The sequence below is a fragment of the Schistocerca gregaria genome, chromosome 3 (genome assembly GCF_023897955.1).
Source record: "Schistocerca gregaria isolate iqSchGreg1 chromosome 3, iqSchGreg1.2, whole genome shotgun sequence".
In the NCBI taxonomy this organism is placed as follows: Eukaryota; Metazoa; Arthropoda; class Insecta; order Orthoptera; family Acrididae; genus Schistocerca; species Schistocerca gregaria.
The window spans coordinates 146656428-146683402 of NC_064922.1; the positions used below are offsets into that span (position 1 = coordinate 146656428).

A 26975-nucleotide genomic window follows, 5' to 3' on the forward strand; every position below is an offset into this window, starting at 1 on the left:
AGGTATTGAAATATTAAATGCAAGTCGCCATAAACACAGCAGAAGGTATCAGACGCCAGGGAATGGCAGTAAATAAGGTTTTAAAGGTTTACTGCGTAAATACAAATACCAAATTAGAATTTTAAGGCAAATGACCACAATCACGGCTGAAGGCCTTACATGCCAGGAACGGCAATAATATAAAATATTTAGAAACCTGCTGTAAAACAGCAAATACAATACCAAAGATTAATTAAAAAACGCAACTGATCACCAAACGGGTGAAATAAGATGATGGTAAACTTTGTAACACAACTCATAACATCCACTGAACACTACACTGCTAGATTTATTCCAGAAGGCGACCAGAACTATCAACTACACGTATATAACCTTGAATGTAGGCATTACAAAGTATTTTAATAAATAATACAACAATAAAACACAAGGACAAGTACATAAGTTCCTCAAAGGTACTGAGGCAGATTATATCTGCAGAAGGCGTGGACTGAAGGAGCGTTACACTGAACTACTGGCCATCAGACCTCCTTTTAGAACACACATGTCTTACAAGAACCGAGGGCCCACAGACGGCGCTCCAGGAATCGACCTCTGAGAAGGTCCGGCAACAAACACTTTCGCGAGCGGTGAGACAGGCACCCAAACGTTGCATTCACTTCACAAGATGGTAACTCACACCAGTGGCAGTCTAACGAATGACTAATGATAATCTTGCTGAAGCTACCGGACGTCCGATAAACCAAATGCAACGATGGAACAATACGCCAAAGCCGGAACCGGCAGTCTGCACTACGTCCCCAGAATAGTGTGTTTAGAGCGCCTCGAACGAGAAAGGAATCACTACCACCAGAATAGAAGAATCACAAAATGGACTACAATCAAGAAAGCTGTCAAAACTACACGTCTTATCGGACAGCAGCCGCAAGGCGAGGAAACGTACATTGCCAATACATACACTAACCCCCAGGGCAGGTAACTGGGGCGTTAGTGGCCACCAGGCAAGAAAAATTACCGCTGGTGGAACTTAACAAATCGTAACAAGTTGAACACAGTAAATAGTAATAAGAAGTCGAGGAAAGCTAATCACATTCGCCTTCCCCAAGCACTCCACTCGCTGCTCTTCGCCTCTGCGATTCTACGAGCAGCAACACGATCCCAAGTCACTGGAGAATCGCGAGATATCACGATGGTGGAGGTTTCTCTACTTGGATTGAAATGCACTCATCTTAAAACTTGCTTTATATAGTTTACAACGTGGTCGTACGCCCTCGTGACCACAGCCCTTCCATCCGGCAGTCCATGCACGCCGCCAGTGGTCCCGGCGTGTTCTGGCACTGCGCGGACCTGCCTCCTCCTCAGTCCCAAACCGAACTGGCCCACTCACACGAACCGGAGAAACAACGACGTCGCTCCAAATATAGGGCAAAAGTTACTACATATCGATAACAACCGCTGCTGCCACTAGCGGACAGGCGACGCTTGCAAAACCGAATAGCGCCAGTCAACACGAGAAGAAGACAAACAACCTCAACCATGCCAACTAAACGTTACTGTCTGGCCTCTAACAGAGGGCAGAAACCTAGAAACAGCACCAACGCGAGCTTCAGCACGGCTCAACAACTACAAGCGTTTAAGCAGGAAACATATCTAACATCTGTAAATTATGTGAACGCCTTCGCTAATGTTTTTAGAGAAAACTATATAACAATCTGAAGTATAGAGGACACACTTTATATTTCTCATCTGCCGTCGGAGCATGTACGAAAATACAGCATTTGCACTTGACAGTAACGTCTATGTTAAGTAATCTTGTTTTCCTTTTAATTTCCTACGTGCAATGAGTAGGCTGGTTATTTCGACTTGACTTTTTGTTATTATGCCATAATGATACTTCTGGGGAAGAGTGTTGTACCAGGAGGGACACATGTTTGCTGGTCTTTGTTCCAGTCTGGTGACCGATTTTAGAATCACTTGAATGGAGGGTCACTAGAGACCACCATAAGCAGATTCCGCCATGTAAGCCTACAGGCTTTCGTGGCCGTTGTACTGAAGTTAAAATCTTCTGGGTTATTAGGCCGTGTCATGTTTCTTCTAAAATGTTCGACGTTTCGACCCCTCTGCTGGGATCTTCCTCAGGATTTTTTGGTGTCCACTACTGCTAGAACATTTTAGAAGCAACATGACGCGGCCTAATAACCCAGAAGATTTTAACTTCAGATTCCGCCCTACTCTACTGCTTTTCTTGTTGTGAGACATTAGGTTGTGTTTCGTGCAGCGTTTGTAAACACATAGACTAGTAAAAAGAGTACTGAAAGATTTTCTCGACTGCAAAATTTTAAAAGAAAAATTTGGAAATTTGTGGTAAGGACTATGGGACCAAACTGCTGAGGTCATCGGTCCCTAGGATTACGCACTGCTAACTTAAACTAACTTACACGAAGGACAACACACACACCCATGCCCGAGGGAGGACTCGAACCTCCGACAGGTGTAGCCGCGCGAACCGTGAGAAGGTGCCTAAGACCTCACGGCTACTCCGCGCGGATTTTAAATTTGAGTAGAATATTTGTTGCTAGGTGTGTGACTGACCATTTTGAAAAATTATTCACATTTTGAAAATCCTTCATTTCCGTAGATTTTTTGTAATTTCAGAAACAGACTGCACCTCACATAAAGTGAATAATTTCAAAATGGAATAAGAAATATATTAAACTTCTGTTACAGGGCCGGCTAGAAGCGGAAGCCTGAAAAGCGCTCCTAGGTACAACACTCTCCCCTAGTTGGCGGCATTTCATCGTGAGGCCAGTTACTTAGAATTAATGTTAGTAATTTATTCGTCCAAGGATCATTTTACAACGATATGGGGCTTGACAGTTTAATTCTGTCCGAAATGATTTAGTAAAACTACGAGAGCCTAAATCAGGATGTCCGGACAAAGTAGAACGAACAGTCCGCGGTGACTCTAGAGTCGTCGCACTGTCCCTCTGGATACTTGTCTTGTTGGAAACATCTCATTTCCTGAAACTCGATATCTGACACGGCTGTATGATCCTGCACGTCAGAGCAAACACTGTGTATATCTCTGGGCGCTAGTTGTGTGGGTGCGTCCTATGCCTTTAGATTCCTTATAAAAGTCGTGGGATCATTACGAACGATAAATCGCAGTCTCCATAGGCGACGATACTGTCGACACATTCGGATAAAAGTTACTCCTTCGCACGCGAGACGTAACACGGCTGTCTCACAAACAATCAGTCTTTGAATGCGACTTATGAATGACAAACCCCTTGTGCTATCTTTCCTAATACCGGCTGATACAAAAAGAAATGATGGATTTCACCACAAGAGATATCTTTTTGTATATGCTGGAATTTGCGCCAAGTTAATGGTTCAAATGGCTCTGAGCACTATGGGACTTAATTGGTCATCAGTCCCCTAGAACTTAGAACTACGTAAACCTGACTAACCTAAGGATATCACACACACCCATGAAAGAGGCAGGATTCGAACCTGCGACCGTAGCGGTCACGCGGTTTCCGACTGAAAGCGCCTAGAACCGCACGGCCACAATGGCCGGCTACGCCAAGTTAATCTATTGCTCAAGTGCATCGTGCATTCCGCTGTCGATTCAGCAAGAAGTTGCCTCTGCACTAGCAGATTTATGACTGCCATACCAACATTCTTGGAAGCTGGTTGCATATGCAAAGGGAAGAGCAACGGTCGGCCACGCAGGTCTGAAGAAAATATCGAGTGTATCCGAGATGCATTCACACCAAGCCCTCCGAAGTCCACAAGACGGACAAGCCAGGAACTTCATCTTCCTCAAACAACGATGTGGCGTGCTCTGAAACGGCTCCTACATAAGAAGCCTTGCAAGCTGAATTTATTGCAGCGATTTAGTCCCGGCTACAACAACAGAAAGTACGAATTTTGCATTTCAGTTCTCCAGAATACGGCACTTTTTCTGAACAACTCATCTTTTCGGATTAATCGAAGTTTCATCTATCGGGTAAAGTAAACCGCCATAACGTAAGAATTTCGATAACACAAAATCCTAGCACCGTCGTCGAACATGAAAGACCCACCAGAATTGAATGTGTTCTGTGCCGATCCAATACACAAAATTTAGGGCCCTTTTTTTGCGGAGGAAACTGTGACTGGATGTCATACCTGGACATGCTGCAATATTGGTTGTTTCCTCAGCTTTACGAAGAATCCAGTGACCTCATTGTTATGTATGACGGTACCCAGCCTCACTTTCATCTTCACGTGCGGCGTTATCTTAACAGCGACCCACAACGTATTGTTGGAGGAGCTAGACAACATGATCTAATTCATTGCTTTTGGTCTCCCAGGTCACCAGAACTTGTGTAGGCCTGTCTTTGTTCCTCCAACGGCTGCTACTCGTCAAGAGCTGAGAAGCAAAATTGTTGAAGATGCTGGTTCAAATAAAAAGGTATCCGTTGAATCGTGCGTGGAACGAAACAGACTACCTTTTCCATGTTTCTCGAGCAACGGATGGTGCTCATGTTGTGTGTATGCTATAGTGTGTGGGCGAACATAATGCTTTGTACATTCCTCTATCCAGTGACATGCGCAATGTGTTTCTGTCTTTCATAGTTTGTCTGTAATAAGTAACTGAAATCTGTTCTTTCTGTTTGAATCAACCTGTATACAGAATGCAGACGAAGTTGCTGGTGCTCACTTTGTGAAGTTGTGACGAAATGCTAATCATTAGCATATCCATGTGTGTTGCACACTGTGACTACGTAGACTTTCCCTGTGTATCAACTGAAGATAGTCTTCTCGGATCTGCAGCCGTATCAAGCGATAATCTGGACGCATTGACGTTTCTTGCACTCAATTTTAATTGCCAGCTGCGTAAGAATAACTGTGGCAGCATAAATACACGGAACATGAATAATACTATTTCGATTCTACGGGGTAGCCCAGAAAGTAATCCACTGCACTTTTTTTTCGACAATTCTTTATTAAAGATAATGAGAATTACACACACGAAAGTACAGTGTTTTAACTACACACCACATTTTTCCACGTAATCTCCATTCCGTTCTATGGCCTCCCTCCAGCTCGAAACAAGGGCGTGTATGCCAAGTCGATAGCAATCCTTTTCCTGGTGGCGGAGCCAGTGCTTCATTGTGTGAATCAGTTTCTCATCATCCTCAAAATATCTTCCACGAAAGACACACCTCAATGGCCCAAGGAAGAGAAAGTCGGAGGAGGCTAGGTCATGGGTGTTTCCAATCATGTTTTGCGATGTGTTCAGCAGTCCTTAAACTTGGTGAAGGCGAGCTAACATCGTGCTGCAGCAAAACAACTCCTGGGTTGCTGTTACACCGAAGTCGCCGGAAGCGCGTCTGGAATTTTGTTAATGTGTTGACGTATGCTTCTGAATTAATGGTACCGCCTCTTGGCATCACATCAATGAGAATCACACCAGCACAGTCCCAGAATACGATGATCATGACATTACCGGCGGAAGCAGTAGCTTTGAATTTTTTTCTTATGTGGGGAGTGGGAATGGCGCCATGCCATCGGCTGTATTTTGTTTCAGGCTCAAAATGGTGAACCCAGGTTTCATCACCTGTCACAATCCAGGACAGGAAGACCTCCCCCTCAGCTTCAAAACCTTGCAAAAAAAAAAAAGACATGTTTTTTTCTGTGAGATTTGTGATACATCGTTAGACACCGTGGGACCCACATTGCACACAGTTTTGAATATCCAAGAGTGCAGATAATTGCATCGACACTTCCTTTGCCGATTGACACATGCAGCGCCAACTGCCCAGTCTTAATGCGTCTACCCTCACGAATGACATCAGCTCCCTGCAACATGTCAGGAGTGACAGCCGTAGATGGTCTCCCCGAACGCTGGAAATCGTGGAGCTCCGTCGAACAGCCTTCTGACGACCTCACCCTCCGTGCTTGGCGACTAACTGTACTTATGTCGGCAACTGATGCTTCATAGACTTTGCATAGACTGAATATCTGCCACAGTTTCTTTTCCTGCAGTGAGAAATTCAATGACGTCACATTGCTTGTAACGTACATCACCTAGAGACGCCATTTTGAAACTGTCCTGCAGCTACGCTATCTGTCGGAAGTGACAGAAACTTGGCTCGCTCACTCAGGAGGCTTCAAATAATACATACGAAACGTTTCACATCTGTAGCATTGTTTCTGGATGAGAAAAAAAATGCGGTGCATTACTTTCCGGACAAGAGTGGCGTAGAGCAGGCAAATGGGAAGTAAATGAGCGCGTCGACCAGAGACACAGAAAACCAGCTCCTGCAGTTGTGTGTTAGCCTTCAAAATACCAAGAGGGTGGGGAAGGAGTACTTTATGCCCACCATTTAAAATATTGTAATCTAGTCACTTACTTTATATTTCAAACTGCTGTAAAATATTTATTGTTTCTCATTAATTATTTTACCAGATTCCATAAATGTTTTAAATTTCAGTGTAACTTAACTCAAAAAGTTAATGTTTATATTTTATGTATATAGACGAAGCGGCGAGTGAAAGTTTGTACCAATCCCAGGAATCTAACCTGGACTTTTTGCGTAATAGGCAGGTGAATTAGCCACTGAGCCACCTTGGAAAACTGGCTCACACAACTGCACAGTTTACCCTGGCACGCCTCGATCCAAATTCATTGCCGCCCCAGTCTACTTCAAATTCCACCAGCTGGACACGAACAGTATAGGACTGGAGTGGAAGTGAGAATTTGGATCGAGGAGGGAGGCGTGCCAGGGTGACCTGTGGAGGTGGCTGAACTCCTGTGCCAAGGAGGCTTAGTGGCTAACGCACCTGCTTATTAAGTAGGAGATCAAGGTTCGATTACTTGGTACAAATTTTCACTCGCCACTTCAGTATATATACATTAAATCATATCTGTAAGACCAGTAAACTCTCTGGAAATGTCATTCCAAAAAATTAAATCTAAGCAGCGGATGTTGTTCTTTGCAATGAATGCCATATTCAGTAACTTCAGGTTCAGGGCTTTATTACACGACAATATTTCCTTAAAAACTATGTTGTGAGTAAACGTCAACAACATTTAACGAAATTTGCATTTCTAAATTTATTTTTGTGGTGGTCATAAACTTCCCCCAGCTTGGTAGTACACATGATTGAAAATGGGTTGATATTGCTAAGGGTGTGCTATAAGATACGAGACAGGTCCAGAAAGTAAGTAGAGGAAGTGGTGGTAATATGGACCCCCAGTTTGTTTTTCAATAAAATATTGTACACTAATACACTAATAGTTCCTTAATTGATATAGTTCTATTTTACTGACAGTTTCTAAGACATTATATTGATTAAATTCCTCAAAATATCATAATATATTTATTATTATTTTGTTTCCCAAAGATGATAAATTTGACTGCGAACAAGATATGCAGTTAATATGGCCGTCATGGTGTTTGTAATGTGGACTTCCAGTATATTTTAAGCTTTTTTGCTGCAAGAAAAACGAAGAATTGCTTTTTTAATTAAATTACGTATTTATTATGAAATACAAAACCATAAAAGTACAAAGTAGAACAGTACTAGCGACAGAATTCACCAACATAGTCCTCTTTCTCCAACCCTGTACATACATTGTGAGCCCATAAAGAGCACATTAGGCATTGCACCCATAATTCGCCACGAACATCATTTGAAAACTACCCATCACAGATTAGGTAAAGAGCATCGTTTTTATCTGACTGGAGTTCACCAAGCAGAAGGTCACATGGTTCAAAATGGCTCTGAGCACTATGGGGCTTAACTTCTGAGGTCATCAGTCGCCTAGAACTTAGAACTAATTAAACCTAACTAACCTAAGGACATCACACACATCCATGCCCGAGACAGGATTCGAACCTGCGACCGTAGCGGTCGCTCGGCTCCAGACAGTAGCGCCTAGAACCGCTCGGCCACTCCGGCCGGCAGAAGGTCACATGGAGAATCACCAGAATCAGTTGAGAACCCCATGACACCATCGTCAACAAAATTTGAGTCATCACTGTCCATTTCTTTTTGCTTAGTCAAAGTTTTCTTTAACTGTCGACTATTCTTACTAACGCCTCTTCCACGACCAGATGCCACACGCCCTCTAATACGAGTTTGGAATTGGGTTCCAGAATAAGATGGATGAGATATAAGTCAAGTTCCTTATGATAGCTATTAATTTCCCTCGTCCGCGTCCACAGCCACGAAGATTAGCTGCAGTTTTTTTCTCTTCTATGTAAGCTTCTAATTCGCTTTTATATGGAGATCATGTCACAAGACTGGCAGCACACGGTTTTCGTCCATGAGATGATGTTTTCATCTTCTCAGGTATGGGATGGATATCCCCTGGAGTCACACTAAATTCAATTTTAATAGGCTCATGGACATCAATTTCAACGGAATCAAGGTCTTCTTCAACCTGAACTCTCTTTTCGGGTTCCTGTTATTTCGGTTGGTCGGCAGGTGCAGGAATCGGGACTTCTTTCCCAGTGATGAATTCATCATCTTGAAATATGTTTCTTTCCAAGGGATAAATTCCTGTTACCCTAAACCTGTTTACTGCATTATTGCCGGTGGTACACCGGAGATAAGCCTTGCCAAAGAGGGACGCTATATCTTAGGGTCCAACAGGTTTGCTTTCATGGAGCATCCACTGACGAATATTCTCACTGTAGTGAGTCTTACGTGCACCCATAAAAGTACGATCCAGGGTTTGCAGTTTGTATGTTTCTTGTGAAGGCAGTGACAAAATGGTGAAGTTTTTTCTTGCCACAGCAATCACGTCAATATTCCTTACATGGGATAAGTGACCATCAAGGATGAATAGATTAGGCAAAGTCTCTGTTGTTTTTGTTTTTTCAACCAGTTCGTGAACAGGTTTGCTTGAACCTAACCAGATGGGTGGGCTCTCCCAATTGACCCAGGAGGAGCACCTTTCACAAGAATGACTGCCATATTTGTTCTCGGGGATATGAACATTGGGGGAACATAAGAACCTCCCGCACTCATCGAACAGATGACCGTTACTAGAGACCCACGCTCTGCAGCAGTCAGAGAACAAATTTGGCATTTACCTCTGCTTGCAATTACTTGCGGTATCTTAGTCTGAACTAGACTGAGGACTGTTTCGTCGATGTTCCATACACGACCTTCTGGATATTTATGTTTCTGGTATTCAGCTCGTAGCAAGTCGTAGAATGGGTTCACTCTCTCACGGGAAAAGCCTTTTGCTCGAGAATACGACATTCCGATTGGCTTTCTAATTGGAGCTTATCTTGATGTTGTCGAAGAAAATGGCTAAGCCAAGGCCTTCCAGCAATTTCATTTCTGAACTTTGTTGTAATTCCATTCCTAACTGCAAGTTGGTAGGCTATTTTTCGAACATCCATACGAGTAAAACCATAGAATTTGGCCTCCATATACTGTAAGTAACCCACTAGTCCACTCTCTGGGGATGCTGGTAAAGGTGGTTTTCTTCCAAGCTTTTTAGTTTCAACATCTGCCATCTGTGAGGTATTAGGTTCACACATATACCGGCGCAGAGTTGTTTTTCGGACAGCAAAATGTTTCGTGCTTTTTTAACTCCCATCGTTTTGCTATGACAGCAGACACTAACTCTCACATTTTGTCTTTGTCCCACACCTGCATTCTGGGGGTTGGTTTAGGTGCCAGATTAGTCCTAGGCTTCTGGAAACAATAATAAAAACATTTTGCATTGCTTATAATATAGACCCTGGGGTCCACATTACAAGCACCAATGGAGGCCATATTACAGTCACCTACGCTTTGTAAACACGTGTAAACAACTTAAAAACGAAATAATACTACACCTTTTAATCTACTTGAAACTGTTGCCAATACTTTCTAGGTTGTATCCGTGGTGCTTATATCTAAGTATTAACCAATAATGATGCGCTAATAAAGTGAAATTCACATATCTCTGAAAGTTTTGAACAGGAGCTTGAAAAATATGACCTCACTGTCACTCAACCACTGTACTAACCTGCTTCCAGCGCTCCTACAGGCCAGTGAGGATACTAGTAGACTAGGACCAGCTATCGCCACTAGAGTTCAGCTAAATGTTATTAACATATTAAGGGAAGCCATATTTGTTGCAGGGGCTATATTACCACCACTTCCTCTACCGCCTCTTTCTACTGCAGCACTAGGGGCACAGTTCCAAACATTCACACTCATCTCTCTGGTTCATTGTCTTTCCATTGACTCAATTACAACTGGATTGTGTCGTGTTTACATTCGTTCGTGATCGTTCAAAAAGTTTAAGACAATCTCTGAGCCCGCCAACTTCGAAGTGCATTCTGTAACACGGTTTTTGAACGCAAATAATATCACTGCCCACTTGAAGAGATTTGTGGCAAAAATGTATTGACTGGTGAAATGGTGGGCAAGCGGGTGAGATAATTCAATGCTGGACGAAGCGCTGAGTGGGAGGCCTTCTGCTGTCATTGACGATTTCACTGAGGACGTAAATAAGAAAATTCATGAAAACAGAAAGTTCACAATAAGAATAAAACTGTTTTGAATGAGATTGTCGTAAATCGCTTAAATTTTCGCAAATTGTTTCCACGTCAGGTGCCGAAAATGTCTACGGATGTCCACAAAGCGAAGCTACTTTGCAGTACTTTTAACATTCTTACCTTGTACAGTGATGACGAAGAAAAATTCTTGAACATAATTGTGACCGTTGATGAAATTTGTGCTTGGCACGTCACTCTAGAGTCAAAACAATAGTCCATGGAGTGGAGACACTCACGATCCCCCCCCCCCCCCCCCCCCAGAAAACAAAAATTTAAAGTCAGGTGCACTGTGCTCTGGAACAGACAGGGGCATTATGCTTGTTGAATTCCTTCCCAGGCATGAAACAATCAATGCGGTACTATAGTATGAAATGTCGAGAAAACTTCAGGGCGTAATTAGAAATAAAAGGCGAGGAATGAAGCGTCATGTCACTGTGTTGCTTCATGACAACGCACGTCCCCACATTCTGCTGGAATCACTCAAAATCATAGTCAACAATTCGATTCTGAGCAGTTTGAGCAGCCGCCGTACAGCCACGATCTCGCACCTTCTAACACTTGTTTTGATTTTAGAGGCAGTCGCTTTGACAGCGATGAAGACACAAAAAATGCTGCACATCAGTGGCAGTCCTCAATGGCTGCATCTTTCTATAAAGAGCACTTAGAAAAGTTGGTTGCTATGACAAATGTCTGAGCAATGGTGGCAACTATGAAGAAAAATAGTACAAGAAATGCTCGTTCATCTAAAAAATAAATATTGGTTTGAAAAAATGTGTAATGAATCTTTTCCCAAAGCGGTCAACAAAAATTAACTACACTACTGGCCATTAAAATTGCTACACCACGAAGATGACGTGCTACAGACGCGAAATTTAACCGACAGGAAGAAGATGCTGTGATATGCAAATGATTAGCTTTTCAGAGCATTCACGCAAGGTTGGCGCCGGTGGTGAACATACGACGTGCTGACACGAGGAAAGTTTCAAACCGATTTCTCATACACAAACAGCAGTTGAGCGGCGTGGCCTGGTGAAACGTTGTTGTGATGCCTCGTGTAAGGAGGAGAAATGCGTACCATCACGTTTCCGACTTTGATAAAGGTAGGATTGTAGCCTATCCCGTAAGCGGTTTATCGTATCGCGACATTGCTGTTCGTGTTGGTCGAGATCCAATGACTGTTAGCAGAAAATGGAATCGGTGGGTTCAGGACGGTAATACGGAACACCGTGCTGGATCCCAACGGCCTCGTATCACTAGCAGTTGAGATGACAGGCATCTTATCCACATGGCTGTAACGAATCGTGAAGCCACGTCTCGATCCCTGAGTCAACAGATGGGGACGTTTGCAAGACAACAACCATCTGCACAGTTCGACGACGTTTGCAGCAGCATGGACTATCAGCTCGGAGACCACGGCTGCGGTTCCTTTGACGCTTCATCACAGACAGGAGCGCCTGCGATGGTGTACTCAACGACGAACCTGGGTGCACGAATGGCAAAACGTAATTTTTTCGGATGATTCCAGGTTCTGTTTACAGTTTCATGATGGTCGCATCCGTGTTTGGCGACATCGCGGTGAACGCACATTGAATGCGTGTATTCGTCATCGCCATACTAGCGCATCACCTGGCGTGATGATCTGTGGTATCTTGTTGAAGCTGCATGGGCAGCTGTACCTGTACACGCCATCCAAGCTCTGTTTTACTCAATGCCCAGGCGTATGAAGCCCGTTATTACGGACAGAGGTGATTAGTCTGGGTGCTGATTTTTCAATATCTATGCACCCGAATTGCGTGAAAATGTAATCACATGCCAGTTCTAGTAGAATATATTTGTCCAACGAATACCCGTTTATCATCTGCATTTCTTCTTGGTGTAGCAATTTTAATGGCCAGTTGTGTATTTTGTTTTTTAATTTTTTAGGAAGGGCAAAACGTAGCCTCCCGCTCCTCCTCCCTTGGTAATGCGCACTATGGAAAATGCATTGGGATTTCTAGGGTTATGAAGCTATCACCTGCACTGGACGTAAACCCGTGGTGTCTATTGAGACTTGGAACTGTACTGGATGCACCTGGAACGTAATCCAGCAGAATCTGTTGTCGCACGGGAGTTGAGTAGGTCCATCAGGGCTGACCTATGCGTATACGGGGGATAGCCAGAATAATGTGAACAGTGGTAGTAATGGGATGGTTGTGTTTGATGGTCAACAACGAAGGTAAGGCGCGTGTCACGCTGGACTGTGCGTGTTCAGTACGGACTAGGCATCAGTGCAGGTTGTTTACGAGTAGTGCACAGTTCGTATTTGCATTCGGAGGCCGAGGTAGAAGTGCAATGAAAAACCTAACAGAATTCCAAAGAGGACGGATTGTGGGTGCCCGATTTGCTGGACCATCAGTAACCAAGACAGACAACTTATTGAATGTTTCAAGAGCAACTGTTTCAACAGTCATGACAGCCTACACGACACATGGAAAGACATCATCGTGTAAACGTAGTAGTGGGCGTTAATCAAAACTAAATGACAGAGGTTGTCATGTGCTAACACGAATTGTGTAAAATAACGCAAAACTACAACGGCTAAAGTGACTGCAGAGCCCAAAAGACATATTCCCCATATCTATCAACACTGTCCGTCGAGAACTCCGTAAAGGGAATATTCATAGACGAGATGCTATTCCGGAAAAACTTGGGACGACTACCAACGCAAAGAAGTGTAAAACATGGTGTCCGGAGTATAAATCCTGGACGACTGGTCAGTGAAAACACTTCATATGGCCCGACGAATCAACGTTTTCGTTATTTCCAACATCGAGCCGGGTTTACATCTGGAGAACGCCAAAAGAAATCTACAATCTTGATTACTTGATTACAAAGGTTACGCATGGAGGTGGAAGTGTGATGGTGTGGGCAGGCATATCATGGTATTCTGCATCATTACTCTCAAAGTCCGGGATACAGCCAACGATTGTGTGAACATTTTACGTGATCAGGTGCACCCCATGATTCAAATGTTGTTCACCAGCAATGATGCCATATTTCAGGACGATAATGCACCCATTCTCACAGCCAGGACAGTACAATCGTGGTATGAGGAGCATGCAACTGAACTGAAGCGTCTTTCCTCACCAGCACAGTCCCCGGATTTGAATATGTTCGAACCCTTGTAGGCGGTATTGGAATTATGTCTAGATGTCGTAGATAAATTCAAGATGTCGTTAGAATCCGTCGACTTTGAACACTTCCAAGCCATGCGCACGTAATTAATATGACTTATTCGTCCTCGTACTGGAGTGGATATTACAAAATACGAAATATAGAGATAACGTGGAAAAATTTAGTATTTATGGCACTAAGACTCTAATCATTAAGTATAAAACGCAGAGATCTATATGAGCACTGGTTACCAAGTATTATAAAATTTTATTTGCTGGTGCGCCAGCGGGAAAATGGTCGTTCCGGGAAATTTTTATACCTAATAAATAAAAAGAAAATAATAGGTAAGCGATATGAGTAATTCAGCATGATAAAAATAATTGTATCGCTATATAAGCTGATTCTCCCAAAGAAGAAAACAGCAACAGTCACTGCTAATAGTCCTATTTATTTACACAAATACCGCCGTTACCTGTTTCAAACCGCATGTTCATCTTCAGACGGCTGTTCGCCTTTAGTTTATTGTTGTTTACATCATTTGACTGTTTTTCCCTCCTTGTTGCGAACGTTCCTTGGGATGGTGGTGTCCCATGGAAAAAAATCTGAGAAACGGCCTGTTGACTGTAACTACTTAATAGCGAATGAAATCAATGTACCATCAATGTACTTATCGTAACATCTCTGAGAGAGGAATTCTTTGGCGGTGTTTTATCTGTGATTTCGCCAGCTTTGTATACAGTCTTCCATGTGGCAAAAGCTATTCAGCATATGTGTGGCGTTCTACACTATGTGTCTATCTAAATATCATAAAAGTATTTTATATGCTTTTTCCTATTTTGTAAACTCGAGCAGTCAGCAGTGCAACATAATAACACAAGAATTGCGACGCAAGTAACGTAAAACTATAACAGTTCTGCCTTAGAGAAATGTTCAAATCTTTGGTTATTAGATACAGCTGCCGACAAACAGGTAGTTCTTCACATAGTGTTTTTGCTGTAGGCACTAACACCTCAAAGAACTTTCACCGCAAGAGAGGAAAACAGCCGACATCTAATGTAAACAAGAACAAATGGAATCTAAATGTGAACAGCCCACGGAAGATGGACTTATCGGTTCGAAACCGGTAAAGGCGCTATTTGTGTAAATCAATAGCATTATTAACAGTGGCTAGTTGACGTTTTCTTCTTTGCAACAATCACCTTGTATTTTGTACACAGCACCAGTCTCAAATTATCAGTTTTCCACAAAATATCAAATGTTCCGTTAACTGAAGATGATATGCATAGCTGCAATACGTAATGCGATACACATCAATCAACTGATAAATAGAATAATTATTTAGTTCTAGAGTACTGCTGCTGCAAAAGCAAGAAATTTCGTTCCAGTTTTCGCGTACGAAGCTATCTGAAACTGATCTTTATACTTCAACTGCAGACAGCGGTACTTACTTGATTATACGGACACACACTTTGGGAACAACTATCTCCATGCATTCCCACGATATGCCCTTCCATTTCAATAGACTCTCTACCTTACTCAGCAGCAGCTTCCACGTCTACGCCAGATTAAATGTATTTTGATTCCGGATAGAACCTACTCCCCGTTAGGGCGTAAATCGATATTACATACCAATAAGCAATCCAAAATAAAAAAAAACAAAATGTTTCATCTTTTACAAGTTGGAAGATGCCACCGACACAACAAAGTACGATCAAATATTGCTAGTAAGATTACCTTAATTAAAAACAGCCACACAAATATATTAGTGGGCATTGATCACCCGTAATTAATATGACAAACAAATTAAAACTACTTCAGTAAACAGTGTGTACATCTTGTTATGCGCAGACTACCCTCAAAAGCAATATTTACAAAATAATACGTTTCTATGCACGTGCGATTGAGAGTCATCGGTGACGTCAAAATCGCTGAAAAAGTCTACAGTACTTTTAAACAGCATATTTCTGTACTGGCGATGTAAATCCGCAGAGCGCTTAATGAGAAACCTTACGCTGTACCAATGTCGCGAGACCTGTAGACAATGTGGTAACGTATGATGATGACAAAAAATCTGCGCATCTGAATGTTCACTGCGTAGACCTGTCAGTGATCGAAGCTGACAGCTTTGACACTAAGTCTATGTGCGACAAATAACGGATATTCAGAATATAGAGACATTATTATTATTATTATTATTGTTATTATCATGTTTTAAAATTATCTTAAATGACTAAATTTATTATTCTAGCACAAAGATGGATGCAACAGTACGAATAATGTTGCAAGCATATTACAGATTTACTAGAATCATAACTAAGTCCGAAATGGTAGTGACTTACCCCGTTCCCAAGTATTGTTGTTACTGAGACACGAAGCAGTACATTAGTTGCTAAAACTTTTGAAGTAAACGGATACTGCGAGCAGCCACAAATAAAATATTTAAGTCAGATTTGCGTAATTTCAAAACTCTTGTCGATCTACAAAACACGAAATAAGAAATGCATGGTCGCAGCCGAATTAATTCACACACAGAGATCGCATTGATATATCCGTTTCTCCTCAGATAGTTGTTGTTCCGTTGTTGCAAAGATAATACACAAAGAGGCAAGCGCCTTGCAGGGGCTGACTGACAAGTATGTAGTGAGCTATGGAGCAGGAATGTCTACGAAATGAGTGTGTCATCAATAAGGAGCTTAGAACATTTTCTAACCTCCTTGGTTATCAACATCAAACCAGTATTATCACGGGCTTCGATATCACTGTTTGTTTATATTTCGCGCTAAAACCGAAATATTAACATAACACTTCTTTTCCCTGTTTTTACACACTTATACTGCTCACAAGAATTGGAGGAACATGGTTTTGGGAGTCTGCCATACACCGATGGGTAAAAATTGAGGACTGGATATGCTTCCAAATTATTCCTTTACCTTTCAAAAATTAAGTACACAACAAAATAATGTTGCATCCTCGCTGGTTTTCATAAAAAGCACTGAAATATCCCACAGGTGCCGATAACAAAGTGGAAACAATCATTAATCCCGTCATGCCGGTTGCTTTTCATTGGACTTCGAGAGCTTCAGTAATGTGTAAGCCCTCCATTACCAGTGGCTGACACCTACGTAGCATGCTCCGTATAAGTCTACGGAGGTCACTCCGTGCTAACAGTCCCCATACTTCAGTCAGAGCTCATCAGAGTTCTTGGAGACTCTATGGTGGAACAGGAGGACCACGAACACGTCTGTCAACCATGTCCCATGTATCCTCGATGGGTTTTGGTCGGAAGTCACCGCCGGCCATACCATTACTTCATTGACCAGGCTTCGCAAGATATCCCCACTGACGCCCGCCACATAGGCACTGGCATTAGAAGGAATTCAGGGCCAGCACCGTATGCAGCAGCCACCACGTGGTCCAACAGTATCTGCTCGACGTACTGTATGGCGGTAACACGACCATGGACAACGACTAGATTCGTATGGCTGTCAACACTGAAACCTCCCCGCAACATGACAGAACCTTGGAAATCTGTCGATTTCCTGGACAACATTTGGCAGGTACCGCACACCACTAATCTCCGTATACGAACAAGTCTGTGAAGAACAGGTTTCCCCAATGACGAAGTTGCCTGTTGACATTGGAACGACAGAACTAATGGCTAATTGCAAGATGATGTCGTGTCAAGCGGGGTACTCGAACAGGACGTCCAGGAGGTCCTTTCTCGTAACCTGTTCATTACAGTCTGATCGGAAACAGGAGCTCCAATGTCCACTTTGACATAGTCTTGCAGTACTCTGTCGGTATCTGTGCGACGCCGCAACGCAGAGACGGACAAATATCCGTCTTCATGAGGGGAAGCAATGTGCCAGTGACCTTGTCCAATTCGCCTTGTGGAGTGACCTGTGTCGTTGTGGCGTCTCCACAGCCTACGGTTGACACATGCAGAGGCAATGCCATCTGCAGCAGCACGACCGAAAATCCATCCTTCTTGGATCAAACACCTCCTGCTTTGCAACTTGTGCTGCATTGGTTCAAATGTCTCTGAGCGCTATGGGACTTAACATCTGAAGTCATCAGTCCCCTAGAACTTAGAACTCCTTAAACCTAACTAACCTAAGTGCATCACATACATCCATGCCCGAGGCAGGATTCGAACCTGCGACCGTAGCGGTCGCGCGGTTCCAGACTGAAGCGCCTAGAACCGCTCGGCCCCACCGGCCGGTTGTGCAGCACTAAGATAGCGCACTGCATGTACTTGGTTGAATACAACGTCCGCAAAAGTCAACTGAAATCTGCGTATCTCACTAGAAAACACTGGCACACCAGTACTTATTTCCTTCTGAGAGGTTAGTTGGCACTGTAATGCATAACACAGCGAATAGGTGTGGAATACTTTTAATTGTTGCCTACGTTGAAAGCGAAGATCTCAAGCCATGCAGTTAAACCACAGGTACTATCAGTATCAAAATATCGGAAGTTGATACACATGTTCCCCTAATTCTTTTGAACAGTGTGACTATTAGTGACAGTAATGGTAAATAATTATTGCTGCTGCGGTTGTAAATCGATGTATGCCAAAAGAGAAAAGTTAGTTCAGTGGTTGAAGACCACTTAACTGTAGTTGCATTGTCATACTACAAAAAGCGTCCTCGAAACGCTGCACAGGGGAGAAAATTACAGATATGAGGGGACTTTCAAAGAAAGTTCCACGTGACGTCGAGCTTTAAGACAGTGGCGCATTATCATAAGAAGCTACATGTTTGTGTTTCTTGTAGACACAGTTCTGCTGCGGTATATGCCGGCGGGAGTGGCCGAGCGGTTCTAGGCGCTACAGTTTGGAACCGCGCAACCGCTACGGTCGCAGGTTCGAATCCTGCCTCGGTCATGGATGTGTGTGATGTCCTTAGGTTAGTTAGGTTTAAGTAATTCTAAGTTCTAGGGGACTGATGACCTCAGATGTTAAGTCCCGTAGTGCTCAGAGCCATTTGCTGCGGTATAGGTAACAAGTACATCCCAGTGTGAGAGTGAAATGGTGCGGTCACTCGTTGCCATCAGGTCTTCGAATGAACCACTAGAGAAACGATTGAATTCACGAAATCCAGTGATTGACGGCCGTATATCACATTTTCGTTCGTTTGGAGAGGTGCGTATGTGGGCTGAAATGGCATAATGATATACTGAAACTGGTAGCCTTCAAAATCGTATAAAATAACATTTTAAAGTACATGGCTGTTGGTGAATTTCGTTGACATTGACAATTTCTGTAGAGCACGTTGGATTACAGTAGCGGTATGTGAGCGAGTGTTATCTTGTTAGAAAACACGCCCTGGTATGCTGTTCGTGATTGGCAGCACAGTAGGTCGAATCACCACTTGACGTACAAATTTGCAGTCTACACCTACATCTACATACATACTTCGCAATCCACCATACGGTGCGTGGCCGAGGGTACCTCGTACCATAAGTAGCATCTTTTCTCCTTGTTCCATTCCCAAGCAGAACGAGGGAAAAATGACTGCCTATACGCCTCTGTACGAGCCCTAATCTCTCTTATCTTATCTTTGTGGTCTTTCCGCGAAATGTAAGTTGGCGGCAGTAAAATTGTACTGCAGTCAGCCTCAAATTCTGGTTCTCTAAATTTCCTCAGTAGCGATTCACGGAAGAACGTCTCCTTTCCTCCAGAGACTCCCACCCGAGTTCGTGAAGCATTTCTGTTACACTCGCGTGATGATAAAACCTACAAGTACTAAATCTAGCAGCCCGCCTCTGAATTGCTTCTATGCCCTCCCTCAATCTGATCTGATAGGTATCCCAAACGCTCGTGCAGCACTCAAGAATAGGTCGTATTAGTGTTTTATAAGCGGTCTTCTTTACAGATGAACCACATCTTCCCAAAATTCTACCAATGAACCGAAGACGACTATCCGCCATCCCCACAACTGCCATTACATGGTTATCCCACTTCATATCGCTCTGCAATGTTACGCCCAAATATTTAATCGACGTGACTGTGTCAAGTGCTACACTACTAATGGAGTATTCAAACATTACAGGATTCTTTTTCTTATTCATCTGCATTAATTTACATTTATCTATATTTAGAGTTAGCTGCCATTCTTTACACCAGTCACTAATCCTGTCCAAGTCATCTCGTATCCTCCTACAGTCACTCAACGACGACACCTTCCCGTACATCACAGCATCATCAGCAAACAGCCGCGCATTGCTATCCACCCTATCCAAAAGATCATTTATGTAGATAGGAAACAACAGCGGACCTACCACACTTCCCTGGGGCACTCCAGATGATACCCTCACCTCCGATGAACACTCACCATCGAGGACAACGTACTGGGTTCTATTACTTAAGAAGTCTTCGAGCCACTCACATATTTGGGAACCGATCCCATATGCTCGTATCTTACTTAGGAGTCTGCAGTGGGGCACCGAGTCAAACGTTTTCCGGATGTCAAGGAATATGGCATCCGTCTGTTACCCTTCATCCATGGTTCGCAAGATATCATGTGAAAAAAGGGCGAGTTGCGTTTCGCAGAAGCGATGCTTTCTAAAGCCGTGCTGATGCATGGACAGCAACGTCTCTGTCTCAAGGAAATTCATTATATTCGAACTGAGAATATGTTCGAGAATCCTGCAACAAACCGATGTTAAGAATATTGGTCTGCAATTTTGATGATCCATCCTTCTACCCCTCTTATATACAGGCGTCACCTGCGCTTTTTTCCAGTCGCTCGCTACTTTACGTTGGGCAAGAGATTCGCGGTAAATGCAAGCTCTAAGCAAGGAGCTAATGCAGTAGAGTACTCTCTGTAAAACCGAATTGGAATCCCATCCGGACCTGGCGATTTGTTTATTTTCAACCCATTCAGCTGCTTCACAACCCCAGGGATGTCTATCACTATGTCCTCCACACGGGAAACTGTACGAGACTCAAACGGCGGTATGTTTGAACGATCCTCCTGCGTGAAAGATTTCTCAAATGCTAAATTTAAAATTTCAGCTTTCGTTTTGCTGTTTTCCGTTGCTAGGCCAGACTGATCAGTGAGTGACTGGATGGAAGCCTTCGACCAGCGTACCGATTTTACATAAGACCAGAATTTCCTTGGGTTTTCAGCAAGATCTTTTGCTAAGGTATGACGGCGGTAGTGGTTGAATGCTTCTCGCATCACTCTTTTTACAGCAGCACGAATCTCTACTAACTTTTGCCTGCCCTCAATCTCCCGATCTTTCTTGTACCGCGAGTGTGGGATAACCACGGGAGTGCTCCTGCCGCCATACAAGTGTAGGTCCAGCGTGTCTAGCAAGTTGGCTGCAGGCCCTCATCTGGCCTGCTAATAACCAAAACGAGGCCATCACTGGAAACGAGGCACAACCGGCTATCGTCAGAAAACACAACAGACATCCACCCTGCCCCCCAATGACCTCTCGCTAGACACCAATGAGGCCAAAACGACGGTGGTTTGGGGTCCGTGGAATATAAACTATAGGGCGTTGGCTCGGAGATGTCCTTGGGTTGGGTTGGGTTGTTTTGGGAAGGAGTGATGTCATTGGTTTCATCGGATCAGGGAAGGACGAGGAAGGAAGTCGGCCGTGCCCTCTCAAAGGCAGCATCCCGGCATTTGCCTGGAGCGATTTATGGAAATCACGGAAAACCTAAATCAGGATGGCCGGGCGCGGGATTGAACCGTCGTCCTCCCGAATGCGAGTCCAGAGTGATAGCCACTTCGCCACTTCGCCCGGTGAGCTGTCCTTGAAGTAACCGATTTGCAACAGTCCGTTGTGCCATTATGGTGCCGACTGCTGCTCACATTTCTGTCACAGCTGTGGTGCGATGCACCAGAGCCATACGCCGAAAGCGATGATCCTCCCTCTCGCCGGCCGGGAGGGAGGAACAATTTATCGATTTAAAACTCGCTCTTGTTCAAGTTATGAAGGAAAAAGGAGTGCAGCCGGTCGAGGTGGCCGCGCGGTTTTAGGCGCTACAGTCTGGAACCGCTACGGTCGCAGGTTCGAATCCTGCCTCGTGCATGGATATGTGTGATGTCCTTAGGTTAGTTAGGTTTAATTAGTTATAAGTTCTAGGCGACTGATGACCTCAGAAGTTAAGTCACATAGTGCTCAGAGCCATTTGAACCATTTTGAACCGCCCTCTCGGTAACACCCCGTGGCCGTTCGCAGCCCGGTCTTCCCCCCGTATATTTCCGTGACCACCGTTACGAGCAGTCATATACAATGGCTACATTCCTATCAAGTCTTTCTGCAGTATCGCAGAAGGAACATACAGCTTCTCATACCCCTATTTCAAAGTCAGTGAGGAGTTGATAACGACGTCTTTGCCGCCTTAGAAGCCATTCTTGACAATCAGCAACTCAGTACTTCCGGTTTCAAAGGTAACTAACGCTCACTATCGTTACAACGTGTATTTAAAGAAAACCTGGTTCACATCCTCAAGGCGTTACAGTCTGGAACCACGCGGACGCTACGGTCGCAGGTTCGAATCCTGCCTCGTGCATGGATATGTGTGATGTCCTTAGGTTAGTTAGGTTTAAGTAGTTCTAAGTCTAGGGGACTGATGACCTCAGCTGTTAAGTCCCATAGTGCTCAGAGTTATTTCACACACACACACACACACACACACACACACACACACACATACACACACACACACATACACACACACACACAAACACACACACACTCACGCACACGCACACACACACACGCACACGCACGAGAGAGAGAGAGCCCGCACGCATGCAGGAGTTCAATCAACTTTTTATACTTTTTAAGAATATATTTATTCTGTAGTGTAGTGAACACTTGAACATAACATACACCAAATAAATATGGTAACGCGTAATGACTGTGGGATTTCCAATTAAAAGAGAAGAATGAAGAAAGAAAAATCGATAAAAAAATAACGTACAACCGTAGATCGATAATTTGCTGTATGACATGGCAATGTCGCAGTAGCCGCGTAGCGTAATTTATTGAAGCAAGTGGTCCGACAGTAAGATCGAGTTCAACACAAAACCTGAAACATGTCGTGGCTGTCCCTAGTTTTCCTAAACCGGCAAAGAAAGCAGCATCTGAACTATGGCACTTGACGTAAACAAGCGATAGGTCCTTGCATTTATCTCTTCATAAATTAATTTTAATTGCAGGTATAAATACAATACGTTAAGAGTTTTGTGATATGTGTGTATAAATACTACAGCACTTTTGAAAAGCATCTTTCTGTACTGGCGGTGTAAATCTACTGTCCGCTTACGGAGAAACCTTATGTTGTCCCGAAGTCGCATTACCTGACATTGATGGCAATTATCCTGTTCTGCATATCTGAATGCTCACGGTGTATGGTGTTTGTAGTCTATGAGCATACAAGCTACAATCATCCCCGATGTGCTGGGTGTATCCTGCCGCATTCCCCATCCTGCTGGTGCGACCTCAACGGCGCGATCATTTACTAAAATGGTGTCAAATTAGCACTTAGTAAATTAGAACAGATACAGTACCACTGCGTTTAAATGTATTTCGCAATAACGCCTTCACCCCGACAAATGCTCTGTTTTCGGAAATAGCGTACATGCCTCTCCGTATTTTATTCTATTTCTTAGCGTATAACTGTTGTTGCGGAGAATCCGAAGTCTGGAGGTCAGAAATTCGGTACAGAAGGTTCTTCGGGCCAACTGCCGTTTCGTTAGTAAAACAAGGTGCCTGCTGCCGAACAGCAACCGTATCTTTACAGGTAATTTTCCTTACTACGAACTACACCGGGCGACCATCTCTTGGAAATTCACCTTTTTTTTCTCAGCTATTCCCTTCCTACAACACTTACCTGCTTCGCAGATACTAAACATCAAACACTGACATTAAATTTACGACAACCATGAAAATGCTGTGGCCAGATGCGATTATAGACACCCCTAGACTGATAATAATATTAGACAATAATATTCTACGATAGTTTCTGGTACGATCCAGAGAGCGAAGTGATAATGCGCAAACTTCATTTAATCTCAGATGTGCAAACATGGCGGACTCCGGCTGAAATTCGGCCTTAAGCTGGTTTTGAGGTCGCGGTAAGAAAAAGAAGGAGCGTAGGTAGATAAAAGAGTTGAGTTTTACGTTTATATCCACATAGATACTCCGCAAGCCACGTTACGCTGCGTGGCAGAGGGTACCCTGTACCTCCGCTAGGTATTTCCTTTCCTGTTCCACCCACAAACAGAGCGAGGGAAAAACAACTATCTATTTGCTTCCGTAGAAGCCCTGATTTCTCGTATCTTATCTTTGACGAGCGTTGCCGAGAAAGTAATGCACCGCATTTTCTTTTTCAGCCGAAAACAATGCTACGCATTCGAAATGTTATGTATGTGTTATCTGAAGTCTCCTGAGTGAGCGCGCCAAGTTTCTGTCACTTGCGACAGATAGCGTAACTGCAGGACAGTTTCAAAATGGCGTCTGGAGGTGATGTACGTTACAAGCAAAGTGCCATCATTGAATTTCTCACTGCACAGGAAGGAACCGTGGGGAATATTCACGAACGCCTGTCCAAAGCCTATGGAGCATCTGCTGCCGACAAAACTACAGGGCTATTACAAATGATTGAAGCGATTTCATAAATTCACTGTAGCTCCATTCATTGACATATGGTAACGACACACTACAGATACGTAGAAAAACTCATAAAGTTTTGTTCGGCTGAAGCCGCACTTCAGGTTTCTGCAGCCAGAGCGCTCGAGAGCGCAGTGAGACAAAATGGCGACAGGAACCGAGAAAGCGTATGTCGTGCTTGAAATGCACTCACATGAGTCAGTCATAACAGTTGCAACGACACTTCAGGACGAAGTTCAACAAAGATCCACCAACTGCTAACTCCATTCGGCGATGGTATGCGCAGTTTACAGCTTCTGGATGCCTCTGTAAGGGGAAATCCACGGGTCGGCCTACAGTGAGCAAAGAAACGGTTGAACGCGTGTGGGCAAGTTTCAGCGTAGCCCGCGGAAGTCGACGAATAAAGCAAGCAGGGAGCTAAACGTGCCACAGCCGATGGTTTGGAAAATCTTACGGAAAAGGCTAAAGCAGAAGCCGTACCGTTTACAATTGCTGCAAGCCCTGATACCCGATGACAAAGTCAAACGCTTTGAATTTTCGGCGAGGTTGCAACAGCTCATGGAAGAGAGGATGCGTTCAGTGCGAAACTTGTTTTCAGTGATGAAGCAACATTTTTTCTTAATGGTGAAGTGAACAGACACAATGTGCGAATCTGGGCGGTAGACAATCCTCATGCATTCGTGCAGCAAGTTCGCAATCCACCAAAAGTTAACGTGTTTTGTGCAATCTCACGGTTTAAAGTTTATGGCCCCTTTTCCTTCTGCGAAAAAAACGTTACAGGACACGTGTATCTGGACATGCTGGAAAATTGGCTCATGCCACAACTGGAGACCAACAGCGCCGACTTCATCTTTCAACAGGATGGTGCTCCACCCCACTTCCATCATGATGTTCGGCATTTCTTAAACAGGAGATTGGAAAACCGATGGATCGGTCGTGGTGGAGATCATGATCAGCAGTTCATGTCATGGCCTCCACGCTCTCCCGACTTAACCCCATGCGATTTCTTTCTGTGGGGTTATGTGAAAGATTCAGTGTTTAAACCTCCTCTACCAAGAAACGTGCCAGAACTGCGAGCTCGCATCAACGATGCTTTCGAACTCATTGATGGGGACATGCTGCGCCGAGTGTGGGAACTTCATTATCGGCTTGATGTCTGCCGAATCACTAAAGGGGCACATATCGAACATTTGTGAATGCCTAAAAAAACTTTTTGAGTTTTTTATGTGTGTGCAAAGCATTGTGAAAATATATCAAATAATAAAGTTATTGTAGAGCTGTGAAATCGCTTCAATCATTTGTAATAACCCTGTACAGTTAGTCGCTGGGCAAGGAGGGTGACGTCATCAGGAGGCGGTTCGGTGGAGCTTCACGATTTGCAGCCGTCGGGGAGACCATCCACAGCTGTCACAAGTGACATGTTGCAGCGAGCTGATGTTGTCATTCACGAGGATAGACGCGTTACGACTCGGCAGTTGGCGTTGCATCCGTTAATCCGAAAAGGAAGTTCACACAGTGAAGCACTGGCTCCGCCACCAGGAAAACGTTTGGTACCAAAAGAACATACACGCCCTTGTTTTCCGCTGGACGAAAGCCATAGGGGGGAGGTTACATGGAAAAATAGGGTGTGTAGGTAAAACACCGTTCTTCCGCGAGTGTAATTCTCATTATATGTTCAATAAAGAATTGATGAAGAAAAATAAGCAGTGCATTACTTTCTGGGCAATCCTCGTATGTTGGCGGGTGTAGAATCGTTCGGCAGTCGGCTTCAAATGCCGGTTCTCTAAATTTTCTCAATAGTGTTTCTCGAAAGGAGCGTCGCCTTCCCTCTAGGGCTTTTCATTTAAGCTGCCAAAGCTTGTCTGTAACAAATGGTTCAAATGGCTCTGAGCACTATGGGCTATGTCTTTGTGGAATATTCAGTTTAAATTACTATAAAGTCTGTAAGATTTGGTGTTGAAATTGTTGAGGGCACATAGAGGAGAGTGGGAAGAACTATGACGGCTCAGTAATGTGACCCACGGCCCTCTCATCCCTGAAAATTTTGACTTTCCATTGGCCTCGCGACAGACGGCATCTGACGTCCACCGTAGGGAAATGTTTGCATCACGTGACTTCTCTCGTCACTTCCGTAGGAGTGCGTGTCAGAGATTTCTCAGCTTGTTCATGCGACTCGACTTCAGAATGTTATTTAGCTGCCGCGTGGGATTAGCCGAGCGGTCTCAGGCGCTGCTGTCATGGACTGTGCGGCTGATCCCGGCAGAGGTTCGAGTCCTCCTGCGGGCGTGTGTGTGTGTGTTTGTCCTTAGTATAATTTAGGTTAAGTAGTGTTTAAGCTTAGGGACATGACCTTAGCAGTTTTTTTTTTTTAGTTCGCCCTGTTTACTCACAATTGACAATACAAGAACTCGATCATTTAACAGATTGCAACCTGCACAACTAATTCAGTGTCAGTTGCCACGGAGAGCATGTGCGGCATCCAACTGTCGATAGGGCCACATCGACGTATTGTTTAATCGGTATCTCAGGAAAGCCACTGTACAACCAGAAGATTATGTCACATAATTCTTCCATGTCTTTTTTGCTCAATTATCTAACTTTTATTTTCGACAGAAACTATGCCCTCTCATC

General features: G+C 43.8%; 2 protein-coding genes across 5 annotated transcripts in view; one reads left to right on the top strand and one right to left on the bottom strand.

The window, feature by feature from the left end:
- LOC126354424 (tubulin polymerization-promoting protein homolog) overlaps positions 1-16266 on the bottom strand; it is a 284058-nt gene extending 267792 nt beyond the window's left edge. The window contains exon 1 of one of the 2 annotated variants that reach the window (XM_050004060.1): positions 16049-16266. The gene's annotated coding sequence lies outside the window, so the exon portion shown is untranslated. The remainder of the gene's footprint in view (positions 1-16048) is intronic. The other variant, XM_050004058.1, reaches the window with a different exon arrangement.
- LOC126354422 (tubulin polymerization-promoting protein homolog) overlaps positions 1-26975 on the top strand; it is a 391584-nt gene that overhangs the window by 116788 nt on the left and 247821 nt on the right. The window lies entirely within an intron of this gene.